General features: G+C 44.6%; 1 protein-coding gene across 3 annotated transcripts in view; it reads left to right on the plus strand.

Annotated features, from left to right (window-relative positions):
* Positions 1–20,930, plus strand: part of JCAD (junctional cadherin 5 associated) — a 77,638-nt gene that overhangs the window by 26,791 nt on the left and 29,917 nt on the right. The window contains exon 1 of one of the 3 annotated variants that reach the window (XM_036099640.2): positions 10,503–10,619. The exons of the other annotated variants lie outside the window; for them this stretch is intronic. The gene's annotated coding sequence lies outside the window, so the exon portion shown is untranslated. Of the gene's footprint in view, positions 1–10,502; positions 10,620–20,930 lie in introns of those variants that run through there. 3 annotated transcript variants of the gene reach the window in all.

A 20,930-nucleotide genomic window follows, 5' to 3' on the forward strand; every position in this document is an offset into this window, starting at 1 on the left:
AGCCAGCACTGGGGTGAAACGTGAAGCCCTGTTTCTACATCTGGCTGAGTGAGACCCACCCTCTCGGAGGACCACACCTGGTGACTCAGCTGGAGCTGTGGTTTCTGCAATCAACAAACACCTGGACAGTGTAGCTATTTTGACAAAAGAAAAGCATCGGCATTCTACCTCTAGAAAGAAGTAACTCTGTCAGATTTCTGGGTAGGCACCAAATGCTCAAAAAGTCCTGTTTGAACCATACTTGTAAATTAGAAGTGAAAACACGGACGCCCCAGGAAGCATCAGGCTAACGCCATTTGTCATCTCAGTCGAGAAGATTTGAAACAAGTGACAATGCTTGGGAATAAGTGTTGTAATATAATGAGGATACACACAGCCGTGGCAGGCTGTGGGGAACAGAGCAGACGCGGAGGCAGGACAGCTCTGTTGCTTTTTACCCTGAGTCTTCCAGGGGACTTCTTCCCCCTTTGGCAGATGTTAGTAAAGCAAAAACAAACTGCCCTAATTTCGAGTGCATTTCCCCTCCCTTGCTACACACTTCAGATTTTTCCACTGTGCTGCTCCATAATCTGATGGCATGATCCTGACAGGTTGGCACCTGCCAGTGTTTGGTGTTTGGCATTTCTGACGGGGCACTGGCTTCCATTTATGGAGGCATTTTTATCCAGAATGAATATAAGCTCCTAGAGTGGTTTTGGGGTACAGCTTCGCTTCAAAGTCCAACAAAGTCGGAGCAAACCTTGGGCACTCGATCTCCTTAGCTGGTCGTCAGTTCAATTATTATATAACAATTACCCAGTGTCATCGGTCCTGACAGGAATGTGAAATCAATTAAGCCATTCCATGGAGTTGGGATAAAGCTGTGTGAAATGACACCAGACTAACAGGTCTAATGAGAAGAGCATCTTGTTCCTTAAGAATCCTACTAAAAACGTATTGAAAGCAACATGTGACAGATTCTATTACCTGGGCTTTTTCCTGAGAGCTGAGGGGAACTGTGCTTGCATTATATCCTTCATTTCCAAAGCACACTTCTTTCCTTCAAAGGTAAGGACAACCCTGACCCATTCCATTCTGGATTCCAAGGCCTTTTTCCCCACGGAAGAATAAGATGCTTCCTAGAAGTCTGTATAGATTTCTGTTTGTGTGACCAGAATTTAAATAATCAAAGCCTCTAAAAGCTAGTCTGAGGTAAGAAATGCAAAGGAGGGGGTCTGCCTCCTAAGAATAAGCAGGTTTTGCTCCACATATGAGAAGCATCCTGTGTTGGGATGTGATGGTGGGCTTGCCATGGGTAATATATGCTCCATGACCTTCCTCTCCCACAACCCTGCTCAGAGGAATCCACAGCCTTTTTGGATTCCTCCTCCATGTGGGGATCCCTGGCAGCTGGAGGTGAGCACGGAGCTGCAGATCTTGCCTTTCCCTTGAAACCGTTGCTGTGGTGTGTTTGGGTGATGCAGAACCATACGCACTGGCACTCTCCCTGCCGTGACCCGCTCAGACATCAAGTGAGATGCTGTGTACCTGGGAATGTTTGAAAGCCAGGCTCAGGTAGCCAGGCTGACTCTTCTGGATGTTTAGGCCAGAGAATTTGGCCCAAGATACCTTAGAGTACTTAACCTTGAAATCACTGAAACTTTCAGTGGGTTTATAATCTGGTTGCATTCTTTTCACCTTGGCTGGTTGCCTACCTGGCACCCTTCCATTACATTTGGAAGGAAGGGGTGAAAAGCAGTGCAGTAATGTGCTAGCCACAGGTAAAGTAGGTGTTAATATCCAAAAGAGGAGTCATGTAAATTTATCCTGCTCATGTATGCTTCAAAGGATATACTTGGCTTAGTATCAGATGGCTATTTAGTCCACAGTATTTTTGTCAAGATTTCTAACACATTTATTCATCCTCTCGTCACTGGGCCAAAACTGGTCTTCTGAATCCTGAAAGCTAGTTCTTTTACTGCCCTACACATGTACACACACACAGAGCCATATGCTCAGATTAAGCTCGGAGACTTCACATTTCACATTAAATAAGAGTCCTTTTATTTTTTTATTTATTTTTTAAGTAGGCTCCACACCTAGCGTGGAGCCCAACACAGGGCTTGAACTCAACACCTGAGCTGAGGTCAAGAGTTGGACACTCAACTAACCGAACCACCCAGGCGTCCCAACAAGAGTCCTCCTATTAAAGTGTTCTCTTGGAATCTTGTGATACCTGGGCTCCCTGGAAAAGTGAAGGTATCTCTAAATATCCTGCTTTACACAGTATCTGAACTGAACTCTTTATTTCAATAGCTTTAAGGAGGTCTAACACTTCGTTTTAACCTGAAAATGCACATGCTCTCTGCGATACTATTCTCTTGTCTGGAAAGAAGGAAGGACGGAAGGAAGGAAGGAAGGAAGGAAGGAAGGAAGGAAGGAAGGAAGGAAGGAAGGAAGGAAGGAAGGAAGGAAATGCCAATCTTGCTTTCCAATCTAAAAGACTAAGTGGAACAGTCTTAAAATTTGTTAATCATCTAGTATCTCTGTAACATTTTTTCCTATAAAAAGCAAATGAATATAGAAATAGTTTCCTCCCTTGGTTCTCAACAAACGAAGGCACTGTGCTCATAAGTTATATTTAGTTGCCCAAAACTGAAGATACTAATAGCTCGTGTTTGCAGAGGGCTATGATGTGCCAGGTGCTCTGCATTTCCCTTATTCATTCTCACATGAACCCAATGAAGAGGGCAGCGAAAGAAGAGCTCACATTTATGGAATGCTGACTCTGTACTGAAGACGTTCACAAAATATCTCATTTAATCCTCATAGATGAATTGTGGTTTGTTATCCTATAAACTGAGGCTCAGAGAACTGAAGACGCCCAATTCATAAACACAACATGTAACTCCAAGCCAAATCTGCCTGACTCTGGAGCCTAAGTATTTCTTCCTTCAGGTTATGTTAGCTCCTGCCAAGCAGGGTAATTGGGAGGCATGTTACTGTCAATGCATTCAGCTTCCCCCAATGGGGCACCCACTCGCTTGGCAGGTAATGAGACCTATGGAGCCAGCGAAGAGGTGGGACCAGAAGAACCTTTCCGTAGGAGCAGGTTAATATTAGGATAGGTCATGAGCTGCTGCTCTCAAACTTCGGGGCTCATTAGAATCTGGGAACTTATTTAAAAGGTGGGCTCCTTTATTTATTTATGTATTTATGTATGTATGTGTGTATGTATGTATTTAGAGAGCGTGAGTGGGGGAAGGGTGGGGGGGTAAGAGAGTGGGTCTCAAGCAGACTCTGTGCAAGCCCAGTTCGGGGCTGGATTTCACCACCTCCAGATCATGACCTGAGCCGAAATCAAGAGTCAGTCGCTTAACTGACTGAGCCACCCAGGCGCCCCTGTCTTTTAACTTTTAATATATTCCTTTAAACATAGTTATTAAGACCTTAAAATTTAACATCAAATGGCTGAAAATCAGATTTGCTATCCTGCAATCACTTCAACATTAGAGTAATTTGTCCCCACGTTCCTCACTCTGTCAGTATTTCCCTTCCCTATGTGCTCGTGCCCTACAGTTCGTTAGGAAAGCTGGGAAAAGTTAAAAAAAAATAATTGAACAATTTATTGTGAGGTAGCAGCAAAGAATTAGTAAGTAGGAAATGTTCTTTAAAAAAAAAAAGATTTGATTTGAGAGACAGAGCACACAAGTATGAGCAGGGGCAGGGGCAGAGGGAGAGAGAAAGAGAAGCAGGCTCCCTGCTGAGCAGAGAGCCCGATGCAGGTGGGACTCAATCCCAGGACCCTGAGATCATGACCTCAGCCAAAGGCAGACGCTCAACTGACTGAGCCACCCAGGCGCCCTAGGAAATGTTCTTCTACATTTTAAATTAATCCTTCAACATATAAAATCCATCATAACCTCATGTATAGGTTTGCCTACTGATAAACAGGTGGCCCCTGATAAAATAAACAGGTGGCCCTTGACCACAAATAAGAAAGGCAGTGTTCTCTGGAAAGGATATTAGTTTTGTTTATGAGTATCATCTGTTCCAAGAATGTATAATATTATAGCTCCAGTGTATGCTGTATAGAGAAGGGGGGGAAAATAGGGGTGGGTTTAATACTACATCTGTGACTAGTTAGTTATGGTAACCTTCAGGTATTTGGTGGTTTCAGCAAAAGGTCTGATGCACATTCCAGGCATCCAGAACTATAGGGAAGACTGTAAAAATGTTTAGACAAAGAACGAATACATTCACTAGTTGACAAAACTAGAAAGTACATGCAGTTCCAGCTGACTTCAGAACTGTACTCCGTTCAGCCTCTGACGGCAGAAATGTGCTCTAGATTCCCAGGCGGGACAGAGGTTCTAGTGATGGCACTTGCAGGAATGGGGAGTCTTGCTGGGCCTTATCGGCAAAGCCTGGGAAAAAAATGAACCAAGTTATCAGGGGAGGGTGGGTGACAAAAGAAACATTGCAGCCGCTGTCCTGGAGCTTACTCACCAGCGTTCTAGCCAAAGGAGACACTGGGTTCGGACTTTTATTGTTACTTTTTAACCACTGCTGATGAAAAGCTGACTTTCGCTAATGATTTATTTTCTTTTCTCTGAATTATGTTTCATGTCTGTTGGTCGCCTTCCTACAAAATACTAATTATTCCCTTTGTCCTCTCTTATTTGCATGGTTCATATTGTTTGCTTTTAGAAAATTTAATCTCTGGTGGGTTAAACCAAAGAGACAAATAGCATGCCATCTGCTTGATATATACATCACCCAGGTTCTTAAGAGGCAAATAAGCAGAGTTCGAGGACAATAAGCTGTTTTTAAGGCAGAACATGGAAAAAGCAAAAGTAAAACTCAAAAAACAGACTTACACCAAGCAGATAAATAATTCAAGGAAACCTTGTCATTTTCTAAAAGTGTTGGCCGGTTTTCCTTTGGTAACCTTTGACCCTCAGCTGAGTGTTTTGACCCCACTCATCTGGTGAGGATTTATAACTCGGTATTTGTACGGTGTGAGTTTAAGTGATCATTTTCCGCTTCAGAGATATTCACCAATTCAGTTCAATAGACCATTGTTTCATCCAGCTGCCAAAGATAAGGTGCTAGGTTGTGGTAGACAGAGGGACTGATTTGTACTTGGGTCTCAATTTATAAAGGTGACTGAGTGACAACATGGAGAGGTCAGTGCCCCTGAAAGCCAAGAGTAAAGTTACTCACAGTTCCTCTAGAAACATGAGGCGTGGCGTGCCATGCAGGGCCACGGCGGCAGGGGGGTGGGGGGGGAGCACCAGTGTCCATCAGGAGACAGGAAGGAGCACGGGGAAAGCATAGACCATGGCCTTTATTGGGGTCTCTGTGTAAAAGGCAAGGCAGGGCTAGGGAAACAGCTGAGGATCGGCTGATCTGAATAACTCTAGTGGGCTTCAGGGCTGTAGGGGCGGTCCCAAGCCGGGGGACATCCTGGCCTGGTGTGTGACAGGTAGGTATGGAGGTGGTTTAGAGGATGGGCTCTCCATCACAGGGGGGTTGGAAACAGCTGTGGCCAGTAGGTTGGCCCCCTACTGTAATTGATGGATGCTAAACAGACAAACACAGAATTGAGGAAAACACGGTTGGGACAGGGGTGAACAATCCGTTCCACTGGGAACTCAGAATCTAGGAGCTGAACTAAACACATATGCCAAGAGAGCAAATGCAGGGTAGACCATGATATAGTGTAGCAGCTTAAGCAGAATGCTGTAGGAACCTCACAGAGGCAAACACACAAAGTCATAGAAAGCTTTCTTAAATGGGAAATTGCCATTCTCTTCAACGCTCAACTAGAATCACTTCGAAATCATTCCACCCCGGTAATAGATGTTGCCCTTACATACATGGAAGGACACAAGTCAAGGCCTAGCCAAGCTCCTGGCATAGAAGAAACATTAAATGAAAGGTAGTTCCCACTTGTCTCTCACAACGTGCTGTCATTTCTGTGTTGCTAGCCATCAACGACTTATTAAAAGGCCAATATGTCATTCTTGCCCCAAAAGGAAGCTTTTTTTTTTCTTTCTTTCTTGCAATTAATGTTGGTAACCAACTTGTTTCATTGTTGTTCACATAGTTCCCACTTCTTAAATAAAAAGTCACACGGGGTTAAAGAAAATGCTGGAGTTCTTTTTGGTTGATTCCTGATTAGCTGGTGTGTGATGGCAAGAGAAGCAGCTCAGGACTGCCCATGCCGGGACCACTCTGGTGCCGACCACACCTCTGTCTTCTCGAGGTCACATGTGCATTTCCCTTGTACCAGTGGGATCCCAGCCAGCCACTGTCATTCCTGGGAGGACAGGAAAACAGGATTTTCCTAATGAATCTGGCAAAGAATCGCAGACTGCAGGCAGGGGGATGCTTGGAATGTTCTGTCAACCACTAGTAAACAGCAACCCCCTACGCTAGGGTGGTGACAGGGCTTGGGAGAGAGGCAGAGAGGCTGTTTCCCATTAATGCGTAGCCTTATGGAGGAAAAAGCTGACGAAGAGGTAGCAAATAATTAAAAATGATTTTTCTCATGCAAAAACCATGCAGATTCACTCTCCTTAGAGTGAAGGTATAGGATTAAAAAACATTTGTGATTTCTCTCTTAATCCCCAGGATTATAAGTTTTCTGTCTGGGCTGGTGCCAAATCGCGTAAATCAACAGTTAACAGATACCTCTTGCATTTTATTCCCGAGAGACTTTGCTCTGCTGCTCCTCACCATCACACAATGATGTTGATGACTTCTGTTTTTCGAATGTTTATCATGTTCCAATCATTCTGTTAGGCTTTTGACACACGATTTCTATTTCTTGTGCTCTATCCCTGCTTCTCAAACCTTCCTATAAGAATCATCTGGACATTTACTAGACATTTCCCTAAAGTATAGATTTCTGGGTCTCAACTGTAGTAATTAGAAATTCTGATTGTGTCAGATGCGGATCAGGGCCAGGCACCTGGCTTCCGGTCAAACCCCCAGTTAATCTTAAATGAAGTGGTCCATGGAATGCATTTTGAGAAACGGAGTTCAAGTTCCTGGTTAAAAATTACGCAGACTAGCCTCTGAATTGACATATAGCATGTCACTATCTAAAAAATAAGGTTTTTGGCACCTGTGGACATCAACATATGCATATGTTTGCATAATTATTATTGTCTGACTTTCAGAACGAGTTAACAAGAAGGACTTCAAGGTTTTATCAAGGACATTAATCTTTAAAAAAAAATGAGAACTGGTAGTGTTTTTCAGACTAAGAAAAACATCAAAGAATATCTAAGTCAGCTAAAGGAAACCTTATAGTAGGTCATCACAAAAGAGCCCAAAGCAAGGAGGGAGGAGGGTTATTTTAGGTCCTTGAAAAGGCAGGGAATCAAAGAAACAACGGTTTTGTCTTTTTTTTTTTTTTCCTTTTTTCTTTTTTCTTAAGAGGCCATTAAACATTCTTTCTCTGGTCATCGCACATCTGCCCTGATGACTCAATAATCTGAGTTCCTTCCTGAGTCTGTGAAATCCCTTCTCTTGGACTCAGAGAAAGGCGGGGACAATCGGGCACCCAGGGCTGGATCTTGGCGCACGTTCCCTGGCCAGTGCTGGATTTCTAACGGCATCATGCTCCAAGTTGGTTTAAATCATATTTTATATCATGTATCACAGAAACAGCAGATAGATATTTTCCTCTGTGTTTAAACCTCCCCAGATCAAGCAGGTAGGAGGAAGGGACTGAAGTTGCATGAAAGCGGGGTGGGTGGTGATGAGGAGAAGGAATGTGATTCTTCCTACAGTCAAAATAAAACTGATGCAGGTGGTTTCTGAGTTACAAAGCCCTGACTTAGGAAAAAAATTCCTTTTTTTCTAAAAACATAACAACCAACATATGCATACATGCATATATAGAAGACATGAGACTACACGCGGATGTAGAGCTGGTTTCTCACGTGCCCCGTCCATGGTCTCGTGGCTGTGTACACCAGTGTGGCACATTGGCCCAGTGGACCGACCTTACCAACTTTTATCCTCGTTTGGGGAAGCACTGCCCTCCCCTTTGCCTCTTGTCTTCTTACATTATAATTCAGACAGCCACCCCCTCATACTCATGTATCTTTTCAACCTTACCTCCTTCATCATTATTCTATTCTCAAATCTTCAGAAAAATCTCCCACCTTTCTCCCTACTCCCCAGCTCCCCCACCGCCTTCTATCCTGTTTTCATTCTGCTTGTTCATTTCAAATGGCCTTAGTCATGGCTGGAAAGCAATAGAGTAGGGCTAGTGATGTATCAGTGCTGGAGAAAGAGGGAAGCCAAACAGTTTGAAATGAGGTTGTTGTGATAAAGAGACAGGGCTCCGAAACCACAAAAATCTTCGAAATTGCAAAGTCATCTTCAGAATCCACAGTAGCTCAATCTCATCAGCTTCCTCTAATTAAATCTGCCTTTATCAACCTTTCTGCTGAAACACAATCTCTCATTAAACTTTATTTGGGTGGGTTTAGCTTAATTCCTAGCATTGCTTCAGTGTTTTGTTTTGTTTTTTTCCTACTACAACCATACGGCATTTCAGTTACATTATAAAACTTCTGTGGGTTTGACCCAGAAACCCAACAATATAACATTGTTCTAATCAGTTTGCTGGCTGATAAATGATCTTGCAGGAACATTTGGCTCCACATGTGTCTGCAGAGTACTGGGCACATATAGGTGTTCCACAAGAAGAAAAAGTTATTTCATTGAGTTGACAAATTGAGGACAAATGGGAATTGTATGTCATTGAAACACTCTGTCCCTGAGAGACGAGTTTATGGCAAGAAGTAATGGCACCACTGCATAGGACTACAATTTTCCACAAAAGCCTCTGTGATTCATTTTCTTTTTTTCTCATCTTACTCCCTCAGCCTGGAGGTGATGTCCTTTGCCTCGGCCTAGACACAATGCAGCTGTCCTTCCGGGTGCCCCCCACAAAGCCTTCCCTGGCGGCTCCAGCCCACAGGACACTGTTAGTACAAATACCAGTGGTGGGAGCTGCCAGTTCCTGCACGTTCCCTCTGTGCCAGGACCATGGCTTTCCTAGGGCATGAGCACTATCCTTATCCCCATTTTGTCCGAGAGGAAATTGAGGTGGACAGAAGTCAAGTAAAACAACTAGAAAGTGGCAGAAGCACCCCAAATTGGGATCTGTGCCTTCCTCGAGCACCTGATCATGCTGTCCTGTCTGCCCCATCTCCCCGATGTGGTTTCCTTGGATGCATTATAGATAATGCAACACACAGCATTGGATTATATTGTTTTTCTTCTCCAGCACTAGCGTGTTTGGCTTTTTTTGCTTTCTTAGCCTATATGCTCCTTGTGGTTAGCGTTCAGAGCAGGGGTCTTTGGCCAGATTCTGCAACTTCTATCTGCATGCCTCCTGGAGCCCCAGCATCCAGGGCACCCCCTCATAGGACTGTGGTGAGGATTACGAGAAAATAATGCATATGAAGGGTTCAGACTCGGGTCGTCCATGGTGAGAGTGCAAATAACTTTATGTATTACTGGTGTTGTGGCAGTGAGCACAACCCTAAATCCATGGTGTGACTAAGAGGTTTTCTAAAAATTCATTCTGCAGGGATTCCAGTCTGCTCTGCCATCCACGTTTGGCCCCATGGACTTGACTTAGCCAACACCCTCTCCCTCTCCCCAACTCATCAGCAAAATTGAACACTTTATGTCTTTCTTCCACCCTCCAGAGTACAAGGACTTTTGCCCTTGAACAGACCTGGCAGCCGTCTAATTACTGCTGCCCGGGAAACATGCAGTGGGCGAGGAGTAACTGTTCATTCCAGTCTGGACTCTCCCACTGACCTCCTCCTACTCTCGCTTTTAGGCAAATCCCACTCCCAGCCTTAGTTTCCCCATCTGTCACAAGAGAGGATAGACTAACTGACCTCTAAAGTCTCCTTGAGCCTATAGCTAAGACTCTTAGAGGTCTTTTTTTAAACAAGGAAATCCCAAGCACTAAGCTGTTGTCACGGGCACTGTTTTCTGCTCTTCACGCTTTCCCTGATTGTGTTTTTGTGAAAGAGTATGGGTGTATGGGTGTTTGTGTGTTTTATGTGAATGTCTTTGTGCATGTGTGTGTATATGTGTGTGAGTTTGTATGTGACTGTATATGAGTGTGTTGGTGTGCATCTGTGTGTGATTATACATGAATGTGTGTGCATCTGTATATGAATATTTGTTTTGTGTATGTGTGTGTGTGGACATTAGCACAGGGTCAAAGCCGTCCAAACCCAAGTGACAGGAAAAGAGAGAAGGGTGTCCAGCTCACCTGTGCCTTTAGGGCGACCCACCCAGGCAGGGCCCGCACGAGGCGGGTGAGCTAGGCTCCCCACCCAGGTGCCGCCCCCCGGCGGAGAGAGCCAGAGCCTGGAGGCCGCCTAGCGGGAGGGGCGGGGCGGAGGGCGGGGCGAGGCGGGCGGTGGGCGGGGATCCGGGCGGGGCGAGGCCGAGCGGTGGGTGGGGCGGGCGGCGGCGGCTCCGGGCATGCTCGGCCGTGGTGGCAGCGAGCCGGGCGGGTCGCGCTGGTCCCCGGCCGGCCGGAGCGGCGGCGGCGGCGGCGCGGGGCAGCATGAGGGAGCCGCTCGGTAAGTCCCGGCGTCTCTCGCCCCTCCTGACTCCCGCCGTCCGTTTAGCCCGCTTCCACGGCGCTATGCGGGCCTCGCCCCCAGCCTCCCGCGCTCGCCCCCAACTTCTCCAGCCCGGACGTAGCTCCGGTGCGAGCCTCCCCCAGCTTTAGGGGATGTCCGCACCCCCGCCCCGGGCGTCCCGCACGGTGCCCAGGCCGGCCGCCGCGGGCCCCACGCCCGCAGCCTCGGGGTGAGGGAGCGCCCGCTTTGCGGGGAGGGGACGTCCCCGCCCCTCAGGTGTCCAGCCCGGGTGCGGGACTCCAGGGTCCGGCGCCGAGGGCCGCGGCTGGCGTTAGCGCTCGCGTGGCCCCTTGCGCGGGGAGGGCCCGGGACGGCGGGGGTCGCTGTCTCCCCTCTCGGCGTCCTCCCCGCCAGCCCGGCTCCAGCCAACCCCCCTTTCGCCTGCGCGCCCCGACTTCGCGGACATCACCCCAGGAACTGACAGCCGCTGCTCAGAGTCCCCGAGGTCCCCGGTTCCCACGGTGGCCACCTCCCCCCTTCCCCCCCTCCCCCGCCCCCGGCAGTCCGGACCAGCCCGCGGGACGTTGAGAGCTCGCCGCCGCGCCCCGCGCTCCCTGCTCGGGTCTCCGCCGGGCCTTGCGCGCCCCGCTCTGCGGAGTCAGGACCGGGGATTAGGGCGCTAACCGCCGCTGCTTCCCAGCAAGTGCCTGGGGCGGCCCGCCACCCCCCCCCCCCCCCCCGGCCGCTGGTGGTTAAGCAAAAAAAAAAAGAAAGAAAAGGAGAGAGAAAGGGGTGGGAGAAAGGAAAGAGCCCCGCCTGAGAGTGCTGTAAATCTCGTTAATCAGCTCGTTTGTGGGATCTGGAGCCTGCCTGCCTGCCCGCCTGCCCAGGTCTCCGCACTCCGATCTCCTGAGCACACTCGTTCCCCCCACCCTCCAATCGCCATCAGATCACCCTAGAATGCCAGGGTTTGCGTAGATGCCCTGGCCACAGTGGGGTTCAGCACCTACAGCTGAAAACTCCCTTCTTGCTCCTTGTCATTGAGGTAGTGCCCAGCGCCTCAGATATTTCTGGGGGTTTGCAAAAGAAGCTGTGATTTCACTACTGGAGAAAAAATTAAAAAAACGTAGAACTCTACGCCAGTGCAACCTGGTCATGCCCTATTCCTTGCTCATCCACACTCTCTAGGAGCAGAGGACTTTGGGGAATTAGCTTAGGCAGATCACCCTCCCCTCCACCCCCACACCCTGCCACCCTCATTCCCATCCCCTGCATCTCCTCCCTCTACCCCCATGCTCGCCTGTCCCTCCCTTAATCTAGTTGCCTGGCCTGTCTTGGGGAGAGGGATGAAGTAGTGTGGACCATACAATTGGGAGGTTTTCCCTACATCTTCATGTCTTCCTTCTCTGACTTTTTGTCTTTTTAGGTTTGCAAAGAAATTTGATTTGAGATGAGGGTTGGAAGATGGTGTGTGTGTGTGTGTGTGTGTGTGTGTGTGTGTGTGTGTGTGGTGGGGGTTTGGGTGGGGGGGAGGGAGAGGATTCCTGGGAGAAGAGGGACATAGGATTCAGGCAGCCAGAAATACTTAGACAAAAATGGCAGACTCAGTATTCACGTGAGTGGTTGCAGGCTAAACTTCAGGAAAACAGTGCCTGATGTCAGGCAGTTTTAGAATTTAAGGTGACTGGATTAAGACCATGCAGCAAGGCAAGTGTGTATAGTTGTTTTAGAAATCACATGCAAATTCTATTTCAGGGGACTTGTGATGGTTTGCATGTGAAATTGGGAATTCAGTAAATTCATTTGGTTTCTCATAATGTTGTGTGGGTTTGAACTTTTACCTTGATATTAGGTGTCTCAATCTTGGCCACCAGCTGAAGAGCGGTCCTGAAGGTCCCTAACTATTACTCTGGGCAGACAGCATGTAGCAAACAGTTTCACTCCCCCAAGAGTGGGTGAGCAAATATTTGTTGAAGGAGGCCTTAATCTGCTGGGCCTTCCTCCTGGCAAACTTCACCCCTGTGCTGCAGAGAATGGAAGGTCAGGCCCTTGGCAGGCCCAAGAGATTTAAGGGGGTTGGGTGGGTGGAGAAAGTCTGTGCCAAAAAAAAAAAAAAAAGAGAGAGAGAGAGAGAGAATTTTGTCTTTCTACCTCCTTGGAATAAAACTTCAAGTATTCACATGCTCTGGAGTGCTTGACAAGCTTATCAGAGTTATCTAATGACCTATCCGAGTAGTCACAGACTCCAGAGGTATAGGGCTTATCGTTCAATAGCTAGAAAATCTAGAGATTGGAGGTACATAAGGAAAATAAATAAGGACCAGTTTTTCAGTTAAAAAAAAAAAAAACACACAAATCTGAAAAGATCCTTAGAGTATAATTTTTTTTAAGTGCAGTTTAAAAATAAACTAGAAATGCTATCAGTAAAGAAAGCCCAGAAGTCTTTGGTTCCGCCAAGTTCTCATTGTCCTTGCTAGAGAGTCCTCTAGTTTGGGAGGACAGTAAACACCAACCCTGCTGTAGGAGTCCAGAGTTTCTCTTTTAATGAGCTTGGCGGGACTTCACGCTAATTAATCTAGGGAGAGTTTAGAACACAGAGCGTTGGATTTGAAACAATTGTTCTGTTGTAGTTTTTACTTTGATAAGCAAAGACTATCTCTCTGAAATCCTATTTCAGGCCTATTGCTGAACCCATTACTGCAGTTTATTTGGTTTTTTAACAGATGTTGTTTTTCACCTTTTGGATGGCAAGGGTTATCTCACTCATTAAAACCTTGCTATTGTGCTTTGTTTCAAGAGTCTATTGAGTTAAGGAATGCTGAGGGACACTCACTTGCTGGGGCTAGCAGCCCAGGGGAGGCGAGGTCAGTCTCCAATACTTTGATATAGCCTTTAAACGCTAAAAGTCATTGAAAAACTATAGGAACTGCCCGGATACTAAAACCTCAATTATCTCGATTTAAATTGATGGTATCTTGTTTAAAATTTGGATTATTACCTTTACTGTCTTTAAATATATTTTCCAAAAACTTTCTGTAGACAATATAGTTGGGAACAGCCAGGCCAAACTGGTAAAGATTAATTATTAGACCACAAAATATCCTTGTAATTTGCTGCTTTTTGGTGATCTCTCTATAGCTTACCTCTAAGCTTGTTTCTTCTGTATGTAAATGAAATAATTTGTTATAAAGGGACACCAAGATATATTTCAAAGAAGAAAAAAAAGGGGAGAGACAGAAAGCAACTGTAGGTGTATACAAAGAATAGTAGGAGAAATGGAAACCAAACTCTTGGTGGTGGTTATCTCTTGGCACAGTGGGGTTACTGGAACTTTTACTTTTTACTGAAACACTGAATTTTGCAGTGTTTACTGCTAGAATAACTTTACATGACTTCTGCAGTTAGAAAATAATGTACAAATTATATGAAATAATTTAAACTTTAACATTATTATAAGACCTCGGCTCTTTTATCCTAAAGATATTTTAAAAGAAAACTAGTGTGTTCTAAGTTTAATAGACTACATCAGGAATCTTTACACATGGAGTTTGATTTACATGATGGTAGTGGGATTACATTCTAATCTGTTGTAAATTTTACAGTTATTTTTGCAAATAGCCAAAAATTCCAGAAGATTTAAAAAATCTTATCCAATTTCACTCCTTTTCTTAATGACTGCTAATCTTTCAGAAATGTTAATGAGGTACTTAGGCTCTCATAAAAAGAGGTTGAGGTCACCAAAGCAATAATTGTGTGGCAGAATTTAGAGGTAAAAGAGGTGACAGGAGTGTGTGTGTGTGTGTGTGTGTGTTCACACAAGTCTTGGGGGCAAAAGACAGAAAGTTAGAAGAGATAGTATTTATGAAAAAAATAAAGTACATAACATTTGGTACTTTCCTTCTCTTTCTCTGTGTTTTGGAATCAGTGCCTTAACACTGACCCAACCCAGCAAGATTAGCATTCCAGGATCCTTTTGATCTCAGACCCAAGTTTTTCACCTCCTTTTTTTTTTTTTTTTTGGTCACCTTAAAGAAACTGAACTCAGTGATGTTTGCTCTACTAAAATTAATGCTTCACAGATTAAATACGCTTTTTATGTTTAGGAGATTTTAACAACTTAGGGGCTCTGGCAGAGCCGGCCATCACACTGTTGTGCAATGGTAACAACAGTGTGTGAGCGCTTACTGTCCCAGAACTTCACCTGGGACTGTGGAGGTCTTGATTGAATTATTAAGACTGAAAAGAGAAGTGGAATCCTACTGCTCATAATAAAATACATAGTTCTGTGATTAAAAAAAAGCCCATAGAAAGCATTAGATGTCCATTTATCAGTTAGCAACATGCCCCATTCTGCTTTGTTTTAGGTCTTAGCTATTTACCTCTTATTTAAAGAAAGTACTTTGTTATATATTAATCATAGCATTAGACTGAAAAGTTGTCAGTTGAAGAAATATTTACAGTGAACTGCCAACAATTTGAGGGACTAATTACATCTTAAGTATGGAATGTCAGTGAATATAACTGCGAAGTTTTAGGTTTTCTAGAAGAGTAACAATGTCTCATCAAGACCTTTATGATGCTGTTTGTAATCTTGTATTAGATTTTATCAGCAGAACATGTAACTTTTGGCTTACTGGAAACAGGTTATACGACACATGTACCATATACTAGACCCTTATAACCTTATATAATTCACTGTTCGTTTATTCTTTTCTTCAGTGTTTCTTTTATTTTCATTAAGTCTTCCAAATTTTCAAAGATACATTTTCCTAATCCTACTTAAGAAACTGTTCTTAAATTGTTTTCTTTTTTTAAAATATTTGTTTTTAAGGTAAACTCAACCCCCAACATGGGGCTCGAACTCACAACCCTGAGATCAAGAGTTGCCTGTTCTACTGACTGAACCAGCGAGGTGCCCCCAAATTTTTTTCTGATGGTGAAATCATATCAAGTTAAAGTACATGAAAGTGTCAGTATTTGACCATTTTTTTTCCTGCAACATGGCAACTTCATATGGTTCTACCAAATATATTTCATGACAGGACCTCATAAAATATAGTAAAGTATAAATAAGGACATTAAAAAAAAAAAGAATCCCGTATCACCTTTGATAATTTGATATGTTTCCTTTTGGTGTCTTTTCTCCTGTGTGTGTGTGTGTGTGTGTGTGTGTGTGTATGAAATTGCTGTTGTACAGAACATAGGGTTTTGTATCCTGTCTTTACTATTTAATGTGGTACCATGAGCATTTCCCTGTGCCATTGTATATCTGAAAACATGATTTTATACATGCATATACATATACTAGCCTACCATGTGGATGCATCAGGATTTTTTAAACCATATCTTAAAAGGACATTTAAAAAATTAGACAAATTTATTTGATCTAAATTTTTATTTATTATAATTAAAACTTGGGTAAGTATCTTTATAGATGACGTTGTGGGTATCTCTGATTATTTCTATAGGATGGATTCCAAGATATAAGATTATTAGCCCATAGGGTTTCAGATTTTTGAAGATTTTATAGCATGCCAATCACTTTTAAGAAAGGAAATACCCATTTACACACAGATGCCCCCCACACAGTCATACACCCACAAATAGGAAAACCCTTCATCATGCCCTCACCTACAACAAATACTGCCTTCTGAAAGCTTCAGTAATTTGATCAGTGAATAATAGCATTTTGGTTTAATTTGCATATCTTTGATTACTGGTGAGAGTAAACATCTGTTTTACATTTTTAATTGGGTATTGTCTCTTTCCTTTATTAATTTTCAGTTCATGTTCGAGGCAAATTTTAAAAAGGAAGAAAAGTTTTGGTTGATCTAATGTGTTTTTTAATAGTTTTATTTCACTGTCTTGGGGAGCCTTGTAACTGTAAATATGAGAATAAAAACTTTTTATTTTTATAAATGTAAAGGGAGGAGGAAATGGTACCTGTTACAAAGTAACATTCATGTGCCAATCTCAGCCTCTGGTGATGAGCATGCCTGTAATAGACACACCACAACCTAGACCATAGCATCTGCAAGGGAGGGTGTTGAAAGGGCTGTGTCTTTTTGTTCTCCAGCACAGAGCCCCGTGCCTGGCACGTCCAGTGTGCCCCAAGTGTCCTGAGCGATATAAGTTGGAAGACGTGTTCAATACCTGTGCTCCGGGACTTCTGGATGGAGAGTTACTAGCTGGTGTACTCTGTGGCCTCAGCGCCCAGCCCCGCCGCCTCCTCTTCTCTGTATGTGGCCATTCAGCTCTGCTCTCTTGGTTGGCCTTTCTGGGTGCTAATGGGGCCAAGGTCAGAGGTTCTATCTTCACATGACCTATTTAGCTTTGCTCTGTGTCATGGCCACAAGCTGTATCCTTTTTACTGTGGCCAGCTGACTTAGAAATGCATGCTGTTCATCACAAGGGTGAACAGGCTCGAGAGAGGGACAGATTTCTAGAGCTAGAAGGACCCCGAAGAACTTCTAGTTCAACTTTATTTTACTTCTTCTGGAGAAGACTGAAGCCCAAGGAAGTTCCCTTCTTTGGTGCAGTGTCTCAGGCCCAATTCAACATAACAGATACATACTGAGCAACGTGGAGAAACAGAATCTCATCCCTACAGTGAAGGAGTGGACAACTCTGTGCTTAAATACTCATGGCTAATATTTAAAGAACTTAGAAATCTACCACAAAATAAAATTACTTGAAGTGGTCTCATTCAGGTTTTTCGGATGGGACAAATAATCTGATAAAAATCCATTTGGAAGTGATTTGGGGAAAGATAATCTTGTGGGGCTAGGTTGGTTAAATTAAAATCAAAGTACCTGTCATCTTCTCCAACCAATAGTTATTTATGATTTCTGTATTTCTCCTAAATGAAATGACCATTATCTTAGTTACCCAAGACTAAAATCCATTGTACTTCTTTTCTTGAAAATTACCACCCTTGCATGTTTCAATAAAAGAGACTCATAACTGCTTGTCCCCACGTCTGTCCTTGTTCTAACCACTTTCATCCTCCACCTTCCTGCCAGACTGTCAGACAGTCTTTCCCCTGTTTGCCCAAACACTTCTGTGGTTTCCCAGTGCCTGCTCACACGAAGTCCAAATCCTATCCGTGTTGTAGATAAGAGTGACTATTTCTGTATCGATCATTTTTCTTTTAGAATTTAGGGTTTTTTTTTTTTTTCTCAAAGTTTCCCCTTCCTTTCCCATTTATCATGGATGTACTTTGTCTGCTTCTCAGAGTCACGCAACAGGTTTTATGATAGCTCTGTAGGAGCCTGAAACCAAAAATGATCTGAGGTCTGCTCAAGGTCACGAAGCAATGACAGTCTATTTGTGAATGAATCCTATTCCTGAGCACTTAAATTAATACTAGCCCTGCCATCAAACCATCACAGTCAAGCGAGGCATTAGGCCTTGTGCGTGGGTACACGTATGCACGTACAGGTGGACACGTATGTACATACGAGTGTGCACATGGCCTGTGTGTGCCCGGTGTGCTTAAGGAAAGAATCCTGTAGAAGAGCCATCCTAATCCAAGGGAACAAAGGAAATTTTTTTCCTTTTAAATACAGTTTTTCATTTTAATGCCACCATGCCTTCCATCTTTTCTTGTTTATTTTTATGCATTATTTGGTAAATTAGGAAACTTCTGTTGTTTAATAGGAAGGAACTTTAGATGGGCAAGCCTAAAATAGAGACAAGTAGCAAGGGCTTTGAAGCTAAACAGACCTTGGTTTGAACCTCAGATCTTCACTTATAAGCTCAGGCTCTCAGCCTGTTTTCTTGTCTGTAAAATGGAGACATTCATGGTTACCTTAGAAGCTTGCTGGGAGCATAAAATGAAATAAAGTGTTTTAACCTGTTTGTTCTTTTAACCTGTTTGTTCTTCTGTTAAATGTTTCCTCTGTATGAATGGTATTTAGATATTCATGCAATGAAAAAGATATTTAAAGTGGCTTCATTTGTCTCCTGTGCTCTGGTCCAGCCCATGCTGGAAGTCACCCCCGTACCTGAGACTGTATCTAGACACCTGCGCTGTTGTGAACACTCTTCCTAGGTGTTCCACCAGGAGTATTTAATACAAGGACACACACAAAAGTAGTGAAGGAAAACATTTCTTAAATGAACTGTCTGGAAAATCATACTTACAGTGTAGGTCTACCTTGAGGTGGAGGATTTGTTTGGCTTAGAAGCAATCTTCCAGAAGCTTCCTTGACCCCTTGAGATCAGGTCAGGGTCCCTTCTGCCTATTTTCCTGCAGTCTGTACAGCAAGACAGTAAGATTCTCAAGGGCAAAGAATGTGTCTTATTCATTATGATAGTTTCAGGGCCTGGTGCATTATAGGCCCTCAGGACTTGTGTCTTAATGTTTTGGACTATATAAAATAATACTGTTCTTAGTGACTTGGATGGAGATTGAAGTATCCATCCAAGATATATGGGTGATATAAAGCAGGCATGACCTTGGAAATCAAAAGTTACATCCTAAGTGACACAAGAGGAATTGGGAAATGGTCTGAATTTCATAGTGAAAATTAATAACTGATGTGAAGTCTTTCCATAAGGCAAGTAACTCTACAGAGACAAACTAGGGCCACTGTAGCATGCTAAATCCACCATCTTGTGTTTACGTGCTGATTTACACTTTTACACATTCTTACTTGGTCCTCAAAACAGTCTGGTGGGAGGGGAAGAGAGGAGCACTGCCGTTTAGCAGACCAGAAGACTGCGGTTTGGTGCAGTCAGTCACTTAGTCCACGGGTCACGGCTGGGGCCGTGTCAGCATCACACTTGACACGGCATTATTTTAACTGTGCACATACCTTTCCAAGTTGTTAAATCCAGTGTTCTAATAACTTACATTTATGTCCGATTTCTCTGTGTTTGTCTTTACAGCAACGCTTTGAGTTGGTGGGTGGGCGATCCAATTAATTACTATTGATTTAGAATGCTGGTATCTCAGGATCAGAAAGAAGCTTTAAAAGGGACAGCTTTTTGTGCAGCAGTTCACCGGAGGCCTGTCTCCTCAGCATGTCAGCGTCTTCTGGTGGCCGCTGGGATCGATGTGTCCGTGATGGGGCGCTTGCTACCTCTTGAGGCAGCCCATTAAGTCTTAAATAGATAAGGATGCTAAAGAAAGTAAGCTGAATCTGATAGGGATCGGAAAAAACTATGTCGGTTTCAGGGGAGCAGTGATGTTCATTCAGCAGGGCTGTGGAAATGAGGAGAAACCCCGGCTCTGAGTTGGGATCCGAGGGTGCAGTGTTAGCCGAAGGGAGAGAAGCCCTCGTGGATGGGGTGGCGGCTGGGAACACTCGTTTGGGTTGTGGGGCCTGCGGGTCACCCCTCTCGTCTTGGCTCACCTGCACGACTCCGGGCATGCTGGAGCGGCTGTGCTTCGTGCTCCTGCTCCCCACGGGAAACTGGCCTCCGTGAGACAGAACAAGTTAGACATTTCCAGTAATCAGTACACCTTTGACCTCAGAACTGTAAGGTCAAGTTATGGCTCTTAGACTTTGAATCTTTTTTGGAAGACGGCTTGGCCTGGGTCGTCATGCCACTCGAGGGTTTGCGAGATAGGATTACCCTGCTGACGTGGCCATGCTAGACCAACTGGACCAAGTCCTCCCCCAGGAGGAAAATGCCCTACATGCATGCTTCTCCCACCCTGGCAGTGGACTGCAGCCCTGCTGGCTCTGTGGTGGACACGGCCCTCTCCTCTGAGTGCTGCATGGCCACTTGGAGGATAGCACACTCGGCTTTTCAAGAGCCTGACCTAGTACGAGAGAGAAACTGAGTGTAGTAAGACCTAACTTCCAGTGTTAACTGTGGTAGCCGCTGGATGTGGGACATTGAACCAGCCTGTGTGGGGACCCTCCCTGGTCTAGGCTACCAGGATTGTGTTGCCATGTCATTTCTTTACTTCTGAGATAACTGTACCCCAAATCTATATTCCCTCTCTCATACACACATGCATGCAGTTGAGCTAGTGAACTCCTAATCATTCTTCCAAACCTAGCTCAGATGTCCCTTTCTCTTATTTGTGCATTCATTCAACACTTATCTATAAGAGCCTACTATGTGCTACATGCTGGGGGGGCGGGTAGCCCTGAACAAAACGAGGACCCTGGCCTGGTGGCCTGGCCTCTGTGTTCCCATAGTCCTGTGTTTGTAGTGGGATCACTTTCCTCTGCAGACTCTAGTCCAGTGACTTGCTCTGTTGAATCAAAGAACAAGTGCTCGCCGCTCTGGTCCTTCCATTTCTACGTGAATGACCCAAGTGGTACAACCCCCTGCAAGACCCGTAGCAGG

This window comes from Halichoerus grypus, chromosome 6 (genome assembly GCF_964656455.1).
Source record: "Halichoerus grypus chromosome 6, mHalGry1.hap1.1, whole genome shotgun sequence".
In the NCBI taxonomy this organism is placed as follows: Eukaryota; Metazoa; Chordata; class Mammalia; order Carnivora; family Phocidae; genus Halichoerus; species Halichoerus grypus.